The 17,432-nt window shown below is 43.9% G+C and overlaps 1 protein-coding gene across 1 annotated transcript in view; it reads left to right on the top strand.

Moving 5' to 3' along the window:
• Positions 1-17,432, top strand: part of VPS16 (VPS16 core subunit of CORVET and HOPS complexes) — an 879,114-nt gene that overhangs the window by 682,701 nt on the left and 178,981 nt on the right. The gene's annotated exons all lie outside the window — the stretch shown is intronic.

Consider the following 17,432-nt stretch of genomic DNA (forward strand, 5'->3'; position numbering starts at 1 on the left):
TAAAAAACAGCATAATGACAGACGAATAATAAAATCATAAAACTCCTCCCACTTTTTTGGGGGTTAGAAAAGACAGAACCACTGACTACAATCAAGCTACCTACAGTCATGTGTTCAGAAAAGGAGCAAAACTTAACTGCTCGTTGAGACCTTCAGGGGACAGAGTCCCAAGGGTGAAAATCCACCTACTCTCTAGTTTAGAGAGGGCCAATTTCAAATTGCCACCCCGGATCCCACTGCTGACCAGGTCAATCCCCATCACCCTCCGTCCAGTAGGGTCGCAATTGTGGTGGACCTTGAAGTGCCTGGGGAGAGTCCTGAGCAGTGTGAGATCTGTCACCAATAGGGCCTTTAGGATGTCTCGAACATGCTCGCGAATGCGAACCCTCAATTGTCTGGTGGTCAGACCTACATAAACCAAATTATAGGGGCATGTCGCATGATAGATCACGTACGTACTACTGCATGATATATCTTTTAATGCAGAAACGTCGTTTTCCATCAGCCGAGGAAAATTCCTTGCCCCTCATAATGTTTCCAGACGTGCAGGTTATACATTCCCCGCATGTATAGCATCCCACTCTTGGGGGGCTGGATCCAAAGGGGCCAGCTGGATTCCTAGCCACATAGTGGCTATCCACCAGGAGGTCCCGTAGGCTCCTGCCCCTCTTGTACGTCACGAGAGGGAAAATAGGTAAATCTTTGGCCAGCACTGGATCCGTATGTAAAACTGACCAATGCTTGGACAGAGCCCCCCTTATCCGTCCCCATTGCCCATTAAAAGTCGAAATGAATCTTGTCTGATTACCTCCCTCATCCGAGGTCCTTGGATTAGTACCATACAACAGATGTTCACGAGAAACATGTTTGGCTCTCTGATAGCCCGATTTAATCCCCTGGATACCATATCCCCTATCCCTAAACCTCACCTTTAGATCTTCAGCTTGGCGTTCAAATTTCTGAGGGGTAGAGCAAATCCTCTTAGCCCTCAGAAATTGGCCAGTAGGAATAGCTCTGATAGTCAATTTTTGGTGGGCAGATGACGCATGTAGGAGTGCGTTAACCGCAGTGGTTTTTCTGTATAGATCAGTTTTAATTAAACCATCCTCCCCAACCTCCACCACAACGTCCAGGAAATCAATTCTCCTTTTATCCGCTTTATATGTTAACTTCACGTTATACTCATTCTGATTTAATTTTTCCATAAAAGTATCCAGCAGAGAACGTGTACCTTACCACAGGAGCAGCACGTCATCTATATACCTATACCAGCAAACAATATTCTGGGCAAGGGGTGATCCATGCAGGGCCTCCTGCTCCCACCTGCCCAGAAACAGCCCTGCATAAGATGGTGCACATGCTGCCCCCATAGCGGTACCACGCCTCTGCAAGAAAAGCGTTCCTTGAACGTGAATGCATTGTGGTGGAGGATGAACTCTAGGAGGTCCAAAATGAAACCACAGAGTGGTCTATCCCAGATGCTACTGGATAGGAAATATCTGGACGCTTCAAGGCCCTGTTCGTGTGAAATGCAGGTGTACAGGGACTCAACGTCCGCTGTCACCAGCCACATGTCTGCCTCCATGTGGACTCCGTCCAGCTTTTTTAACAAATCATTGGTATCCTTTAGGTAGGAGGGTAAGTTCCGCACCAAAGGCTTAAGATAAAAATCCACAAAGGTACAAATTGGTTCACAAAGGCCACCAATCCCCGAGACGATGGGACGTCCTGGGGGATTGGCGGCATCCTTGTGAACCTTGGGTAGGAGGTAAAAAGTGGGCAATTTGGGGCTCTTAACCAAAAGGCCATCCCTAATCTTGGGAGATATTATCCCCTCCACTAGGGCGTCCTCTAATAGAGAGGTTAATTCCAATCTATACCCTGCGGTGGGGTTGGCAGTGAGTCTAGTGTATGTTTCCTTATTGTTCAGCTGTCTGAACGCTTTGCGCTCATATTTGCAGACAGGCCACACAACAACATTTCCCCCTTTGTCCGCATTCTTGATCACAATGTCAGTCATGCCCCGAAGTTCTCGGATAGCACTGCGTTGTGATCTCGTCAGGTTGTCACCAGAGCTAAATCTAGGAATTTTTTCCAGTTCCTTGGTGACCAACCTGACAAAGATATCAATCTGCGGACAGATGGACAAAGGGGGAAACGTTGTTGATTTTGGAAGAATTTCATGTGGGAAAACAGTAGAAACACTGCCATCTCCTTCTCTTTCTAATTCTTCTAGGGTGGCAATAGCTGCCTGTTCCCTCTCGGTTAATGATTCCCCACCAGCAGTTATTTTATGGTGTAGTTTATGTAGTACCAATTTGCGAGCGAACAGGTGGAGGTCCTTCACTGTGGTGAATAGGTCAAAAGTGCCCGTCGGCACAAAGGACAACCCCAATTGGAGGACCTGCACCTGGGCTTATGTCAGCGTGTGGGTGGACAGATTAATTACCTCCAGTTGGTTCTTTTTAGTCCTTTGTTGTTCCTGGGGCAATGTAGGTGAGATACCTTTTCTTTTCCCCTGAGTACTCCCCTGAGTCTGTCTAGGAACACCATACATTTTCTTATTATTATGGTTATTCAGGGGAGTCTGGGTCTCATCCTTCTCTTCCATCTCCATGCTCTCCCCTGAGGTGTGGGATGATATGGATGCCGATCTCGGTTTGCCAAAATTGTATTGATTAGAACGGCCCTTTCTCCATCTATACACCTGTTTGTTGGCTCGGTCATTCATATCCCTTTGGAGTTTTTTAACCTTAGTGGTCCTAATTTCATTCTCCCATTTTGCAAATTCACCATCTACTTCCGTATTGAATTTGGTCAATTGGTCGTCTGTTAATTCTTTTTTAACTTTCTCTTGGATGGACTCAATTTCTGTCTCCATTTCCTTGAGCTGAGTACTTTTTCCGAATCATGATTGATGACATCATCAGGCAACAATATGGAAAAATCGTGGTGCCGGAACCGAACTGACGATTCTACTCAAGCTATGGAATTTGCCATTAGAAATCTGTGTGTAGCCCACTCTTTTTCCCTTGCGCTGAGGCCGTGACTAGCGACCTGAACCATTATCTGTTATTGAATATTGCTGGTCATTTACCTCGCACTAGCTTTACCCCTCTTTTTGATATCAATACGTTATGTAGCCTGGTTATTTTATATCTATAGTAGGCATGTATATAAATTGCTGGAGATAGATCTGGATATTAACTATTATACAAATCAGGACAGGCATACATGATACTGTGATTTGTTTTCTGTTGTTACAATAAGCAATGACTTAAAGCAGGATCTTCTATACTATGGATCGTTTTGATCCTTGTATAATTCTAGTATGCCTGTTTGCTTTTCCATGCTGCCATCACCTTGTCCATTGCCGCATACGCGCGTCCCTCAGCGCAACTTCCGGGTGCGCTCACCCGGCGGCATCATAGGTGGTGCCACGCATGCGTGGATGACGTCACGGGGAAATTTCCCCAACGCATGCGCGGCACGTCACCACTCGCCGCCGGCTTGGGTGCACGTCACATCCGGGATGTGTCTGTGGGTACGGGCGTGAATGCGGCTGGACGTGATGATGACTTATAATACACACTACTTAAGGGTGAGTGTTGTGGGACTATGACAACGTGCGGTGTCCCTTGAGAAAGGCAATCCGAAACGACCGTTGGGCGCGGACCCTGGACCTTTTCCCTCCTACCTGAACTGCTGGTATGTACTTTGAGATCAGCCTTACTTCTGCTGACCCTGGACATGGTAGTACCAGGAGATTAGGGGAACCCCTTTATATCCATACCAAGCCTTTTACTGTTTAGGAGGGGATTCTTACATACTGATGACTGATATTTAATGTTTCCTCTGTTTTCACTGGATATAATCGTTTACAATTACCAGTCATTTATTACTGATGTGGCCCTGGTCCCCACGTTTGCGAGGTTTTCCACTTGTCCTCTTTAACTATGTTATGTCATTCAGGAATTGTGTTTGCAATTCTTTTTTAACCGTTTGTCTCTATGACCTTGATTAATAAAGATTTATGGATTGTATGACTCCACTGTGTGGCTTCCACATTTGTTTGAGCATTTATAGGAGTATGTCCTGTTACTAGGAATCCAACATTATGGGGATATTATGTGTCTAAATACTTTCATTAATATGATTGGATATATGAGTGCATTCCCACCTTCCATGAAAATTGTTTCTACAATAGTCCTGAGAAGGACTTCTGGTCACACTGTTTGCAGCCCTGCTACGGAAATAACTATAAAGGGCCGCAAACCTTTCCCTGAAGCAGCAACACTCTCCCTGCACTGACTGTCTGGATGGCTGTGTGCAGAGCACAGAGCGCCCGCCGGTATAAAGGCTCGGTCACGCTGTGCGGGCCGGCCAATCACTGCAATTCCAAGTACAGCACGAGTATCGCGAGATTACTCGGTACCCACCGAGTAGCCCGAGTACAGTTATACTCGTGCGAGTACCGAGTAGTGACAAGCGTACTCGCTCATCACTAATCTTTATACTTCTGAAATGCTATTTCTGTATTCTCAGCCTTTAAGATTTTAAACGTCCTTTGTTTTTGTTTTATTATGCTTTGTATAGTCTTATTTATCCATAGTTGTTTCTTTTTATTCCTGGACATTTTATTACCAGAGTGTACAAGGTTTTTTTACAGGACTTTAGTAGTATATCCTTAAACTTACCCCATTTATGTTCGGTATCCCCAGTTACCATGACAATATCCCAATCTACACATTTAAGTGCGACACCCCCACGGGACCCCGAGGGATTGGAGTAGCTTGATCCGTTCCCTCTGCACCCATCGCCGAGCCACTGGTTGTGCAGTCATGGCCTGGTTCCGTGGCCCCGTGGTGCGCAATAAAAAGGGGTAATTTAAAGGGGATAGTCCGACTACGCCAGCTCCCCGAGCTTTGGTGCCCCAGAGCAATTCGGCCCGAGCCACTCGGATCCGGGTTTCTGTGCCCTGGGGGAGGCTCGGTGGAACAAAAGAAAAAGGAAAGAAAATAAATGATGCAATGTCCTGCAGATGAGGTAGAGGTGATGGGCAATAACTGAGATCCACACAAGTAACACAGTCCAAGTCTTTTACTGGTGCAACTGGAAAAGGGCTGCCTCTGGACGTGCTGGACGTGCTTCTGATTGACCTTGATTAATAAAGATTTATGGATTGTATGACTCCACTGTGTGGCTTCCACATTTGTTTCAGGACTATTGTAGCTGTATAGAGGCAGGCAGGGTATAGCCAGGTCGGAGTACAGGAGAAGAGTCCTTCTCAGGACTATTGTTGCTGTATACAGGCAGGGCAGGCAGGGTATGGCCAGGTCGGAATACAGGCTAGTGACCAGAAGAGTCCTTCTCAGGACTATTGTATCTCAAAGGCTGGAAACATATCTATGCGAGTAAAATCAGTCCGACTGGGCTGAAAAAAACTCTGCTGATTTTAGTTCACGTTAGGTCCGAGTGCAACGCAAGTGCGATGCTTTTTCTGAATAAATTAATGATTTTACTAGCGTGTGTAATGCGTATTTTTTACTATGTCATCTGCCATTCAGCTCTGCTACATGGCCGCTGACAGCAGACACTGACAGTCATGTAGCAGAGCTGAATGGCAGATGACAGCAGACACAGACAGAGCCACACGATCACAATGAACTCGAGTGAACTTCACCCGACTTCATTGTCATGCTGCGGCTCTGTGTGTGCCGCGTCCTGATTAGCGGTCACCTGTGAAGGGCTCATCGGTGACCACTAAACCCCTTAGTGACTGAAGTTATCAGCCCTTTATCATACTCACCGATCCCCGATCCCCGGCACGGCGCTGCACGGCATTCACACTGCTGCGGCGGCTTTTAGTATTTTGAAAAAGCCGGCTGCTCCTGTGTGTTTATTTACTGTAACTTACAGATTAATCATGGAAGGTATCTCGTGGAGACGCCTGACATGATTAATCTAGGATTTAGTGGCAGCTATGGGCTTCCATTAACTTCTTATTACCCCGATTTGCCAACGCACCAGGGCAAATCGGGAAGAGCCGGGTACAGTCCCAGAACTGTCGCATCTAATGTATGCAGCAATTCTGGGTGGCTGGTGACTGATATTGTTAGGCTGGGGGGCTCCCCATAACGTGGAGCTCCCCATCCTGAGAATACCAGCCTTCAGCCGTATGGCTTTATCTGGCTGGTATTAAAATTGGGGGGACCGCACGCCGTTTTTTTTAATTATTTAATTATTTATTTCACTGCACAGTATAGAGACGCCCACTGGCTGCTGTGATTGGGTGCAGTGAGACACCTGTCACTCAGCGTGGAGGCGTGTCTCACTGCAACCAATCATAGGTGCCTGTGGGCGGGGAAAGCAGGGAATACGAGATTGTTTAATGAGCGGCCGGCTTTTTCAAAATAGTAAAAGCCGCCGCAGCAGTGTGAATGCCGTGCAGTGCCGCGCCGGGGAACGGTGAGTATGAGAGAGGAGGGGAAAATGACCGACAGACTGTGAGAGAGGGACAGAGATAGTGACCAACCGACAGAGAAAGAATAGAGAGCGAGAGGGAGAGACCGACTGACAGAGAATAGTGATTGACAGACATTGTGAGACATCACTCGTTTCCAGTGTTTTAGGAAACATGCGAGAAATATATTTAGAAAATCACATGTCACTAGGATGGTGTGAGTGCCGTCCCGTGACATCCGATTTTTTACACGCTCCCATAGACTTGCATTGGAGAGACTCGCGGTAGAAACTCGCAAAAAAGCAGCATGCTGCGATTTTTGTTCTCAGTCCGATTTGGACTGAGAAAAAAATCGCAAATGAGAGCATAATCATTCACTAACATGTGTCCGATTCCAATGCGAGTTTTTCTCGCATTGCTCTACTGCGAGAAACTCGCAAGTGAGAAGCAGCCCAAAAAGTAACATACACCAGCTCTATCTCACTATTGGGTATGTGCCCTTAACATTTCCGCCATGAAAATTCATTTTGGTGTCATTTTGGAAGGTTTTCTGGTGAGTCCGTAAAAATGGCATAAAACTCGGACAAAATTGTTCACAGCTGTGACTTTTGAGTGATAAATGCTTCAAGGGGTCTTCCCCATGCTGTTGCCATGTCATTTGAGCACTCTGAGACTTTTATGACATTTTTAGGGTTTCTACATGCTGCCGGGAGGTCATTTCATAAAAAATACTCGTGTCTCCCATAGGACAACATTGGGCTCGGTTCTCGGGCCGAGTACACGAGTATCTTGGAATGCTCGGCCCGAGCCTCGAGCACCCGAGCTTTTTGGTACTCGCTCATCACTAATAAAGATATCAATAGGAAATGCAAAAAAGAAATCAAGCAAGCAAAATTAGCTACTGAAACAAAAATCGGTAAGGACATTAAAATAAATCCCAAAATCTTTTATAAATACATTAATGCAAAAAGGAAAACAAAGGATATTATCTGCCCCTTAACATATAATAACAAGTTAGTTATAGAGGACAAACAAAAGACTGAGATATTAAACAAGCACTTCTCATCAGGGTTCACTAAGGAACAGACTTTTAAAGGGATCATTCAACAAGTGAAAAATCAAAGTTCACCACCCAATATAATTAATTTAACACAAGAAGAAGTATGCCTGCGTCTGAGTAAATTAAACATTGACAAATCCCCCTGGCCAGATGGCAATCATCCACGAATATTGAGGGAATTGAGCTCCGTAATCGACAGACCACTGTATCTCATCTTTTTAGACTCGCTTGTAACAGGGTTGGTGCCAGGGCTGTGGAGTCGGAGCTCATTTTGGTGGAGTCGGAGTCAGTATAAAATGCACCGACTCCGACTCCTAAAATATATAATAAATTGGGGACAGTAGTGCAATCCAGAATGTGCTGAATATTTTACTAAATAATAACATTTAGTATAATGCTTATATTTAAGTGAAAAATGTATTGTAGTACAATGTGAACATCAGACATTTAATTATTTTTATGATACAATAATCAAGATATTTAGATGGAACATAAAATATACTTATTAGAATACAACTTTAGAACACAAAAAACTAATAAATTGTAAATATGTAATACAATATACAGTGTGTATGTATATATATATATATATATATATATATATATATATATATACACAGAAGATAAATACACACACAAGATATATATGTAATTTACTGTATATTACATAGTGTATTACATATTTAAAATTTCTTACAGTTTTTTGTGTTCTAAAGTTGTATCCAATAAATATATTTTATGTTCTATCCAAATATATTGATTATTGTATCATAAAAATTATTAAATGTCTGATGTTCACATACACATGTTCATGTACTACAGTAAATTTTTCACCTAACTATAAGCAATATATGTAGGAGTTGGAGTCGGAGTCGGTGCAAGAGAAATTGAGGAGTCGGAGTCAAAAGGTTTGGCTTACCGACTCCACAGCCCTGGTTAGTGCCTCAGGATTGGAGGATTGCTGATGTGGTACCGTTATTTAAGAAAGGTAAGAAGGTGGATCTAGGCAACTACCGTCCAGTAAGCCTGACATCAGTAGTATGCAAAGTTTTTGAGGTAACTTTAAGGAATGACATGCAAAGATATATTGCAGAAAATAATATAATAACTGACAGACAGCATGGATTCATGAAAGATAAGTCGTGTCTAACCAACCTGTTGGGGTTCTATGAGGGGGTAAGTGCAAATCTTGATAGTGGTAATGCAGCTGATGTGATTTATTTGGACTTTGCAAAGGCATTTGATACTATACCGCAAATTAGCCTTATACTAAAGCTCCAGAAGCAAGGACTAGGGGAAACTATATGCAACTGGGTAAGAAATTGACTAAGAGATAGGAAACAGAGAGTAGTTATAAATGGTACATTATCTAAATGGGTTATAGTCAGCAGTGGGGTGCCGCAGGGATCTGTGCTAGGACCGATTCTTATTAATCTCTTTACTTATGACCTTGTGGATGGGATTGATAATATAGTGTCAGTCTTTACTGATGGCACCAAACTATGTAAGATATTAAAAACTGATCTTGATAGTACAATTTTACAAAAAGATCTGGATAAGATGTAAGAATGGGCAGATACTTGGCAAATGAGATTTAATGTTGATAAATGTAAAGTAATGCACCTAGGACGGAGTAATCCTATAGCTGCGTATACATTAAATGGAAGTAAACTCGGGAGTACAGACCAGGAGAAGGACTTGGGTATTCTCATTACAAATAAGCTGAGCAGCAGTACTCAATGTCAAGCAGCAGCTGCTAAAGCAAACAAGATTTTAGGGTGTATAAAAAGAGAGATTAGATCCCGGGATCCCAATGTATTGTTACCCCTCTATAAATAACTTGTAAGGTCACATCTGGAATATAGGATCCAGTTTTGGGCTCCACATTTTAAAAAGGACATATAGTAGTTAGAATCAGTTCAAAGGCGGCTAACTAGACTACTACAAGGAATGGAAGGCCTCCCATATGATGAGAGGTTGAAAAAGTTAGATATGTTTAGCTTGGAAAAAAGACGTCTCAGAGCAAATCTCATTTATATGTATAATTACATGTGTGGTCAATATAAAGGACTGGCGCATGACATTTCTTCCAAAGACAGTACTAAGGACCATTGGGCATACACTGTGAATGGAAGAAAAGCGATTCCGGCAGCTAAATAGGAAAGAGTTTTTTACAGTTAGAGCAGTCAGACTGTGGAATGCCCTACCACAAGACGTAGTAATGGCAGACACTATAACAGCTTTTAACCCCTTAACGACCGCGGGCAGTAAAATTACGTCCTATTTTAACGTGACTTAACGACCAGGGACGTAATTTTACGGCCTAAACTTCATTTGATTGCCGTGGCCATAGCAACGGCTTTCAATTGATATCCCCTGCTGTTTCTTACAGCAGGGGACCTTTGTTTGACCCCAGGGGGGGTGGCATCGCCACCCCCTATCGACGATCGATGTGATTGGCTGTTCAAATCTGAACCGCCAACCACATCGTTTGCACTAATTTCGGCAAAAATAATGCCAGAATTACTGCGATACTGTGAGATCCGGCTATGATCTGCTCTAGCAGTTTCAACAAATCATAGCCGGAGCTCTAAAATGTCGCCCCCAGCCCCTGCAGCACTGATTGGAGCTATCGTGCTATGACGCGCAATCGCTCCAATCAGTGTGCAGTGGGGCGGTCTGATCTGCCGGGTTCGCCCTCCCTAGGCCTGTGCTGGCCTGCGAGCCCTTCCCCAACATGTCTGCAATGTGCAGTGGCTGGTACTTGTGGTACCACGCCACCGCTGCTGCTGCCGCCGCCGTAGCTGAGGTCACCGCTCCTGCTGCATGTGAGTACTGTGCTCACCTTTTAGCCCGTGCGCACTCCCGTGGTGCCCCGTGCGCGCTCCCGTGCCCCCCTGCGATCTGCCCCCCCCCACGCCCCAATCTGCCCCCCCGACATCCCGATCTGCTTCCCCCGCTATCTGACTGCCTCCCCCATTATCTCTTCTGCTTCTGCAGCTCCCTCTCCGGTCTCCCCCTCTGCTCTCCCCCCCTCTTCCCCTCTGCTCTCCCCCTCTCTCCCCCTCTGCTCTCCCCCGATGTCCTCTTACCTGTCTTCACCGAGGTCTTAACTGGCCCGATCACCTCTGCCTCCATCGCTGGGTCCTTCCTGAGCATTCTGCTGATCTGCCCAACGTCCTGCCTGCTGCTCCTGTAAAGCTGTTCCTCCTGCAGCTCTTCTGGTCAGTGATCCTCTGGGTACTGTGAGTATAACTTTTTTTTTTTTTTCCTGTATCCTGTCCATTTTTTACACCTCATCCATCCGTGCGTCCCGCCGAGCGCTGATCAGGGATGCAGATAACGGATCGGCATCCCTGCTCAATTTTTGGCGTGACTTTTTTTTTCCGTATCCCCGACGCTTTTTGTATCGCATCCGTCCGTGCGTCCCGCCAAGCGCTAATCAGGGATGCACATAACGTATCTGCATCCCTGCTCAATTTTTGGCGTGACTTTTTTCCGTATCCCCGACGCTTTTTGTATCGCATCCGTCCGTGCGTCCCGCCGAGCACTGATCAGGGATGCACATAACGGATCGGCATCCCTGCTCAATTTTTGGCATGACTTTTTTCCATATCTGCGACACTTTTTGTATCGCATCCGTCCGTGCGTCCCGCCAAGTGCTGATCAGGGATGCACATAACGTATCTGCATCCATGGTCAATTTTTGGCATGACTTTTTTCCGTATCCCTGACGCTTTTTGTATCGCATCCGTCCGTGCGTCCTGCCAAGCGCTGATCAGGGATGCACATAACGTATCTTCATCCATGGTAAGTTTTTGGCGTGACTTTTTTTTTTTTCTGTATCCCTGATGCTTTTTGTATCGCATCTGACCGTGCGTCCTGCAGCGGCCGATTAGTGCACCGCGTCTGTGCGTTTGAAAAGTCAAATGGCATTCCTTCTCTTCTGAGCCCTGCCATGCGCCCAAACAATTACTTTCCACCACATATGAGGTATCTACGTACTCAGGAAAAATTGCACAATACGTTCTATGGCGCAGTTTTTCCTGATACCGTTGTAAAAAAAAAAAGCTACCTGATTGATGCAAAAAATTTGTGGTTAAAAAAAAAAATAATAATTTTCACGGTTCAACGTTATCAACTTCTGTGGAGCCCCTGGGGGTACAAGGGGCTCACCAAATATCTAGATAAATTCCTTGAGGGGGTCTAGTTCCAAAATTGGGGTAATTTGTGGGGGAGCTCCACTGTTTAGGCACCATAGGGGGTCTCCAAACGTGACATGGCGTCCACTAATGATTCCAACCAATTTTGCTGTCAAATGGCGTTCCTTCTCTTCTGAGCCCCGCCATGCGCCCAAACAATTACTTTCCACCACATATCAGGTATCTGTGTACTCAGGAGAAATTGCACAATACGTTTTATGGTGCATTTTTTCCTGATACCCTTGTGGAAAAAAAAGCTACCTGGTTCGAGTGACAGTTTTGTGGTGAAAAAAAAAATTGTATTCCTGGCTCAACATTATCAACTTCTGTGGAGCCCCTTGGGGCTCGCTAAACATCTAGATAAACTCCTTGAGGGATCTAGTTTCCAAAATGGTGTCACTTGTGGGGGAGCTCCACTGTTTAGGCACCATAGGGGGTCTCCAAACGTGACATGGCGTCCGCTAATGATTCCAACCAATTTTGCTGTCAAATGGCGTTCCTTCTCTTCTGAGCTCCGCCATGCACCCAAACAATTACTTTCCACCACATATGAGGTATCGCCGTACTCAGGAAAAAATGCACTATAAATTTCATGGTGAATTTTTTCCTGATACCCTTGTGAAAAAAAAAGCTACCTAGTTGAAGCAACCGTTTTGTGGTAAAAAAAATGTTTTTTCTTTTCACGGCTCAACGTTATAAACTTCTGTGAAGCCCCCAGGGGTTCAAAGTGCACATCAAACATCTAGAAAAATTATTTGAGGGCTCTAGTTTCCAAAATGGGGTCACTTATGGGGGAGCTTCCTTGTTTAGGCACCTCAGGGAGTCTTCAAACCCGACATGGCGTCCGCTAATGAGTGCAGCTAATTTTGCACTCAAAAATTCAAATCGCGCTCCTTGCCTTCCGAGCCATGCCGTGTGTCCAAACATTTGATTTCCACCACATATGAGGTATCTGCGTACTCAGGAGAAAATGTACAATACATTTTTTTGGTGCATTTTTTCCTGATACCCTTGTGAAAAAAAAGCTACCTAGTTGAAGCAACAGTTTTGTGGTAAAAAAAATGTTTTTTCTTTTCACGGCTCAACGATATAAAGTTCCGTGAAGCCCCCAGTTGTTCAAAGTGCTCACCAAACATCTAGAAAAATTATTTGAGGGCTCTAGTTTCCAAAATGGGGTCACTTGTGGGGGAGCTCCATTGTTTAGGCACCTCAGGGGGTCTTCAAACCCGACATGGCGTCCGCTAATGAGTGCAGCTAATTTTGCACTCAAAAATTCAAATGGCGCTTCTTCCCTTTCGACCTCAGCCATGCGCACAAACAATTGATTTTTACCACATATGGGGTATCAGCGGACTCAGGAGAAAATGCACAATAAATTGTAGGGTGCACTTTCTCTTTTCTCCCTTGTAAAAATGAAAATTTTATGGCTAAAGTAACATTTTTGTGTTAAAAAGTAACATTTTCATTTTTTCCTTCCACATTGCTTTGGTTCCTGTGAAGCACCTAAAGGGTTAATAAACTTCTTGGATGTGGTTTTGAGCAGTGTGAGGGGTGCAGTTTTTAGAATGGGGTCACTTTTGGGTATTTTCTGTCACCTCTGCCTCTCAAAGTCACTTCAAATGTGATGTGGTCCCTAAAAAAAATTCTTTTGTAAATTTTGTTGGAAAAATGAGAAATTGCTGATGACCTTTGACCCCTTCTAACTTCCTAACGAAAAAAAAAATTGTTTTGAAAATTGCGCTGATGGAAAGTAGACAAGTGGGAAAGTTTATTTATTAATTATTTTGTGTGACATATCTCTCAGATTTATGGGCATAAATTTTCAAAGTTTGAAAATTGCGAATTTTTCATAATTTTCGCAAAATTTCCTAAATTTTCACAAATAAATGCAAAAAATATCGGCCTAAATTTACCACTGACATGAAGTACAATATGTCACGAAAAAAAAATCTCAGAATCGCCAGGATCCGTTGAAGCGTTCCAGAGTTGTAACCTGTCAAAGTGACACTGGTCAGAATTGCAAAAAATGGCCCGGTCATTAGGGTGTTTTAGTGGCCGGGGGTGAAGGGGTTAAAAGGTAGACTTAGGAACAAAATGTAGAACTGGTGGAGGAAGGTTGAACTAGATGGACTTAGGTCTTTTTTCAACCTATGTAACTATGTAAAAAAAATCATGAAAACATAATGTGCTAGTCAGTAACTGTTACTTTTCAAGAGCAAATAGGGAGAAAAAATTATGGAATCATAAACAAACAAACAAAAGAACACTCCAGTATATCACTAGTATTTTGTTGTCCCACTTCTGGCTTTTATAGCAGCTTGCAGTCTCTGATGAATGGACTTAATGAGTGACAAACAGATCTCTGAAACAGTCTGGCTCCAACTTTCTTTGATTGCTGTTGCCAGATCAGCTTTGCAGGTTGGAGCCTTGTCATGGACCATTTTCTTCACTTCCAGCAAAGATTTTCATTTGTTTTGAGATCCGGACTATTTGCAGGCCATGACATTGACCTTATGTGTCTTCTTTCAATGAATGTTTTCACAGTTTTTGCTCTATGGCAGGATGCATTATCATGTTGATTAATGATTTTATCATCCCCAAAACATCCTTTCAATTCATGGGATAGGAAAAGTGTCAAAAATTTCAATGTAAACTTGGGCATCTATTAAAGATGTAATGACAGCCATCTTCCCAGTGCATCCCCATATCATCAATAACTGTAGAAATTTACATGTTCTTTTCAGGCAGTCATCTGTTAATTGTTTAGCTTTTTTTTGTATGTAAATCCCATTTCCTTTAGGCAGTTTCTTACAGTTTGGTCACAGACATTGACACCAGTTTCCTCCTATTCGTTCCTCATTTGTTTTGTTGTGCATTTCCTGTTTTGGAGACATTTGCTTTGTTTCCTGTCTTGATGCTTTGATGTCTTCCTTGGTCTACCAGTATGTTTGCCTTTAACAACCTTCCCATGTTGTTTGTATTTGGTCCAGATTTTAGACACAGCTGACTGTGAATAACCAACATTTTTTGCAACATTGCATGATGATTTACACTCTTTTAAGAGTTTGATAATCCTCTCCTTAGGTTAAATTGGTGCAACAGCTCTCCAAGGTGTGATCACTCCTTTTTAGATGCAGACTAACGAGCAGATCTATTTGATGCAGGTGTTAGTTTTGGTCTTGAAAAATTACAGGGTGATTCCATAATTTTTTCCTTATAATTGAGTGATTCCATAATTTTTCCAAAACAGATCACCGATATGGCACAAAACTAAACAGCTGAATGAACATCTTCAGAGCCAGGTGATTCCATAATTTTTGAGAGGGGTTGTAGAACCTTATTCTTTTCATATTATAATTTATTGGCTATTCTTTGGAAAGGCATTTTAAATACAGTTTTCTTGAATATGTAAATTTTGCTCATATTTTTATAAATCAGTAAAAAAATTGTTTAAAAGAACTCAAGTCCTCAGTGGTTGATACCTTTTAATGGTACCTTAATTCTTTTAAACATTTTTTTTTTATCTCTACTGGCTAACACGGTACAAAGATATATTTTACTTGTATAAATCAGTATATATTATTTTCCTGCAGGGCTAGGTTCACAGTAGCGTTAGACAAACAGAAAACAGAGCTCCTGCAAAAATGGATGCATCTTTTAATGGATTATATACATTGCCAGACAAACATCATTCACTTTAGTGGGTCTTTGTTTTCCATTCCCCAGACTATCAGTTTGAAGCTATGTGCGCACGTTGCGTTCTACTCCGCAGCGTGTAAGTAACTGCATGTGCGTCTCAGAACGCAGCCGAAAAGCTGCATTCTAAAACGCATTGTTACTGCAGAATTCCTGCAGAATTCATGCATTCTGGATGCTTGCTCTGCCATATAGACAGAGTGGGAAAAGCATCTAGAACGCATATTTTTGACAGTGCGGGCCCACTCGGCTCTGCTGCATTCCCATAGACTTGCAGCAGAGCCGAGTGGGACCGCACTGTCAAAAAGAGCACGGCTGGCTGTGAGACAGAGCCGCGCGATCAAAATGAACTCGGATGAACTTCACCCGACTTCATTGTGATTGGGGCTGTGTGCATGTGCCGTGGCTTGATTTGCCATCACAGGTGAAGGACTCACCGGTGACCGCAAATCTTCTGAGTGAGTGAAGTGAGCCGCGTGATCACCGATGCCGTCATTCAGGTTGCTAGCGGCCAGCTCGAGTCCTCCACCCGAGACCTGTGGCCACGGGTAACCTGAGTGACGTCTCCGCTGACAGTGTGACTAACTTCAGTTGCTGCGTGGACCTGACAGGAGCGGCGATGTTCTACCGCCGCTCCTGTCAGCTTCATGTAGCAGAGCTGGACGCGTCATGGGACCTCGTGAGGATTACGCCGGACCTGGAGGTATGTTTGGGGATTTTAATAAAGTGGTGAAAGAGGGTGTTTTTTGTCTTTTATTTCAAATAAAGGATATTTTTGGGTGTATGTGTTTATTTACTTTCACTTACAGGTTAATCATTGGGGGTGTCTCATAGATGCCTGCAATGATTAACATAGGACTTAGTGGCAGCTATGGGCTCCCATTAACTCCTTATTACCCAGATTGTGACAGCACCAAGGCAATTCTGGATGAGCCGGGTAGAGTCGTGGGACTGTCGCATCTAATCGATGCGGCAATTCCAGGCGGCTTCTGGCTGATATTTTTAGGCTGGGGGGCTCCCCATAGCGTGGGGCTCCCCATCCTGAGAATACCAGCCTTCAGCCATGTGGCTTTATCTTGGCTGGTATCAAAATTGGGGTGGACCGCATGCCGTTTTTTTTTTTTTTTAATTATTTATTTATTTATTTTACTGCACTACATAGACCCGCCCACCGGCGGCTGTGATTGTTTGCAGTGAGACAGCTGTCACTCAGCATGGGGGTGCGTCTGAATGCAACCAATCATAGGCGCTGGTGGGCGGGGGAAGCAGTGAATACGAGATGGAATAATGAGAGGCCGGCATTTTCAAAAGCTGGAGAAGCCGCCACAGTGTGACAGCTGTGCAGTGCCACGCCGGTGGTCGGTCAATGATCGGTGAGTATGAGAGAGGGGGGGAGAGGGATAGACCGACAGAGAGAGAGAGAGACCGACCGACAGTAAGATAGCGACAGAGAGAGAGAGACTGACATTGCAACCAAAATGCACAAAAGAAGTGACATGTTTCTTTTTAGAATGCAACGTCTTGGCAGCAGCCGAAAAGCTGCGTTCTAAAACGCAACATGCGGATGGAATTTGCACAATCTTCATAGATTGTGCTAGGGACGCAGGACGCATGCTTTTACGTTGTGGTGCAGAACGCAGCGTAAAAGCATGTTAACACGCAACATGTGCACATAGCCTAACGGAACAAAAAGGGTAGCATGCTGGTCATTTTCTTCAAATTAAGTACTTGTGACTGAAGCCCTTATTAGATGGGGCAAAATCGCAATATCGTTCGAAAAAGGGTGATATTAGCAGTGTGCAATAGCTGTCAACAATTATATCTTTGGATTCTCGCAAAACCAGATCTTTCAACTTAAAAAAAAAATTAAATTAAAAATTATTGCTTCTCAGCATCAAATTTCACTGTGTAATGAGTCGGCACCACCTCGTCAACACATTGCACTAGAGGAGTGAATTTGTCTTTGTGGGTATACGTAGAGGTGTGCCTTTTAAATTACAATGTGTCACCA

The sequence above is a fragment of the Anomaloglossus baeobatrachus genome, chromosome 7 (genome assembly GCF_048569485.1).
Source record: "Anomaloglossus baeobatrachus isolate aAnoBae1 chromosome 7, aAnoBae1.hap1, whole genome shotgun sequence".
NCBI lineage: Eukaryota > Metazoa > Chordata > Amphibia > Anura > Aromobatidae > Anomaloglossus > Anomaloglossus baeobatrachus.